We start from the raw sequence: 4,172 nt of genomic DNA, 5'->3' as shown, positions 1-4,172 counted from the left end.
CCAAAACCACTTTCACCGTGATTTTTAGTTAAATTTCACCCGAAATCCACAACAATTTGTCCAGATACTCCTGGATGAAAACAAAACTATCTGGTGTGTTGTGGCTATCTCAATCCCAGATTTTGCTACAGCCTCTGTGTTTGTTTGTGTTTTCTGGACATTCTCTATGGACTTTACGGTTTTGAATGCATTTTGGCATGTATGTTTTTGTTTTCAGCTGGCAAACGCTAATTGGTTCCACCTGGAGTCTAATACGCCACACATTCGAGTTTTCTAGGAAGAAAGCTTCAGAAACCTGAGAAAACATGATATTTCTTTCTGTAAACATGACATTGGCTGCATTTGCCGAACACGAAGATTGTGCTTTTCTCCAAAACCACTTTCACCGTGATTTTTCGTTAAATTTCACCAGAAATCCACAACAATTTGTCCAGATACTCCTGGATGAAAACAAAACTATCTGGTGTGTTGTGGCTATCTCAATCCCAGATCTTGCTACAGCCTCTGTGTTTGTTTGTGTTTTCTGGACATTCTCTATGGACATTATGGTTTTGAATGCATTTTAGCATTTAAGTATATTTTTTCAGCTGGCAAACGCTAATTGGTTCCACCTGGAGTCTAATAAGCCACACATTCGTGTTTTCTAGGAAGAAAGCTTCAGAAACCTGAGAAAACATGATATTTCTTTCTGTAAACATGACATTGGATGCATTTGCCGAACAGGAAGATTGTGCTTTTCTCCAAAACACTTTCACCATGATATTTAGTTAAATTTCACCCGAAATCAACAACAATTTGTCCAGATACTCCTGGATGAAAACAAAACTATCTGGTGATTTGTAGCTATCTCAATCCCAGATCTTGCTACAGCCTCTGTGTTTGTTTGTGTTTTCTGGACATTCTCTATGGACTTTACGGTTTTGAATGCATTTTAGCATGCACGTTTTTGTTTTCAGATGGCAAACGCTAATTGGTTCCACCTGGAGTCTAATACGCCACACATTCGAGTTTTCTAGGAAGAAGGCTTCTGAAACCTGAGAAAACATGATATTTCTTTCTGTAAACATGACATTGGATGCATTTGCCGAACAGGAAGATTGTGCTTTTCTCCAAAACCACTGTCACCGTGATTTTTAGTTAAATTTAACCCTAAATCCACAACAATTTGTCCAGATACTCCTGGATGAAAACAAAACTATCTGGTGTGTTGTGGCTATCTCAATCCCAGATCTTGCTACAGCCTCTGTGTGTCTTTGTGTTTTCTGGACATTCTCTATGGACTTTACGGTTTTGAATGCATTTTAGCATGTACGTTTTTGTTTGCAGCTGGCAAACGCTAATTGGTTCCACCTGGAGTCTAATACGCTACACATTCGAGTTTTCTAGGAAGAAAGCTTCAGAAACCTGAGAAAACATGATATTTCTTTCTGTAAACATGACATTGGATGCATTTGCCGAACAGGAAGATTGTGCTTTTCTCCAAAACCACTTTCACGGTGATTTTTGGTTAAATTTCACCCGAAATCCACAAAAATTGTCCAGATACTCCTGGATGAAAACAAAACTATCTGGTGTGTTGTGGCTATCTCAGTCCCAGATCTTGCTACAGCCTCTGTGTGTGTTTGTGTTTTCTGGACATTCTCTATGGACTTTACGGTTTTGAATGCATTTTAGCATGTACGTTTTTGTTTTCAGCTGGCAAACGCTAATTGGTTCCACCTGGAGTCTAATACGCCACACATTCGAGTTTTCTAGGAAGAAAGCTTCAGAAACCTGAGAAAACATGATATTTCTTTCTGTAAACATGACATTGGATGCATTTGCCGAACAGGAAGATTGTGGTTTTCTCCAAAACCACTTTCACCGTGATTTTTGGTTAAATTTCACCAGAAATCCACAACAATTGTCCAGATACTCCTGGATGAAAACAAAACTGTCTGGTGTGTTGTGGCTCTCTCAATCCCGGATCTTGCTACAGCCTCTGTGTGTGTTTGTGTTTTCTGGACATTCTCTATGGACTTTACGGTTTTGAATGCATTTTAGCATGTACGTTTTTGTTTTTAGCAGGCAAACGCTAATTGGTTCCACCTGGAGTCTAATATGCCACACATTCGAGTTTTCTAGGAAGAAAGCTTCAGGAACCTGAGAAAACATGATATTTCTTTCTGTAAACATGACATTGGATGCATTTGCCGAACAGGAAGATTGTGCTTTTCTCCAAAACCACTTTCACGGTGATTTTTAGTTAAATTTCACCCGAAATCCACAACAATTTTTCAAGATACTCCTGGATGAAAACAAAACTATCTGGTGTGTTGTGGCTATCTCAATCCCAGATCTTGCTACAGCCTCTGTGTTTGTTTGTGTTTTCTGGACATTCTCTATGGACTTTACGGTTTTGAATGCATTTCAGCATGTACGTTTTTGTTTTCAGCTGGCAAACGCTAATTGGTTCCACCTGGAGTCTAATACGCTACACATTCGAGTTTTCTAGGAAGAAAGCTTCTGAAACCTGAGAAAACATGATATTTCTTTCTGTAAACATGACATTGGATCCATTTGCCGAACAGGAAGATTGTGCTTTTCTGCAAAACCACTTTCACCGTGATTTTTTGTTAAATTTCACCAGAAATACTCAACAATTGTCCAGATACTCCTGGATGAAAACAAAACTATCTGGTGTGTTGTGGCTATCTCAATCCCAGATCTTGCTACAGCCTCTGTGTTTGTTTGTGTTTTCTGGACATTCTCTATGGACTTTACGGTTTTGAATGCATTTTAGCATGTACGTTTTTGTTTTCAGCTGGCAAACGCTAATTGGTTCCACCTGGAGTCTAATACGCCACACATTCTTGTTTGCTAGGAAGAAAGCTTCAGAAACCTGAGAAAACATGATATTTCTTTCTGTAAACATGACATTGGATGCATTTGTCGCACAGGAAGATTGTGCTTTTCTCCAAAACCACTTTCACGGTGATTTTTGGTTAAATTTCACCCAAAATCCACAACAATTTGGCAAGATACTCCTGGATGAAAACAAAACTATGTGTTGTGTTGTGGCTATCTCAATCCCAGATCTTGCTACAGCCTCTGTGTGTGTTTGTGTTTTCTGGACATTCTCTATGGACTTTAAGGTTTTGAATGCATTTTAGCATGTACGTTTTTGTTTTCAGCTGGCAAACGCTAATTGGTTCCACCTGGAGTCTAATACGCCACACATTGGAGTTTTCTAGGAAGAAAGCTTCAGAAACCTGAGAAAACATGATATTTCTTTCTGTAAACATGACATTGGATGCATTTGCCGAACTCGAAGATTGTGCTTTTCTCCAAAACCACTTTCACCGTGATTTTTAGTTAAATTTCACCCGAAATCCACAACAATTTGTCCAGATACTCCTGGATGAAAACAAAACTATCTGGTGTGTTGTGGCTATCTCAATCCCAGATTTTGCTACAGCCTCTGTGTTTGTTTGTGTTTTCTGGACATTCTCTATGGACTTTACGGTTTTGAATGCATTTTGGCATGTATGTTTTTGTTTTCAGCTGGCAAACGCTAATTGGTTCCACCTGGAGTCTAATACGCCACACATTCGAGTTTTCTAGGAAGAAAGCTTCAGAAACCTGAGAAAACATGATATTTCTTTCTGTAAACATGACATTGGCTGCATTTGCCGAACACGAAGATTGTGCTTTTCTCCAAAACCACTTTCACCGTGATTTTTCGTTAAATTTCACCAGAAATCCACAACAATTTGTCCAGATACTCCTGGATGAAAACAAAACTATCTGGTGTGTTGTGGCTATCTCAATCCCAGATCTTGCTACAGCCTCTGTGTTTGTTTGTGTTTTCTGGACATTCTCTATGGACATTATGGTTTTGAATGCATTTTAGCATTTAAGTATATTTTTTCAGCTGGCAAACGCTAATTGGTTCCACCTGGAGTCTAATAAGCCACACATTCGTGTTTTCTAGGAAGAAAGCTTCAGAAACCTGAGAAAACATGATATTTCTTTCTGTAAACATGACATTGGATGCATTTGCCGAACAGGAAGATTGTGCTTTTCTCCAAAACACTTTCACCATGATATTTAGTTAAATTTCACCCGAAATCAACAACAATTTGTCCAGATACTCCTGGATGAAAACAAAACTATCTGGTGATTTGTAGCTA

Source organism: Oryctolagus cuniculus, unplaced genomic scaffold, assembly GCF_964237555.1.
Source record: "Oryctolagus cuniculus unplaced genomic scaffold, mOryCun1.1 SCAFFOLD_82, whole genome shotgun sequence".
In the NCBI taxonomy this organism is placed as follows: domain Eukaryota; kingdom Metazoa; phylum Chordata; class Mammalia; order Lagomorpha; family Leporidae; genus Oryctolagus; species Oryctolagus cuniculus.
The sequence above is the reverse complement of the archived record's forward strand: the minus strand, read 5'-3'. Positions refer to the sequence as shown.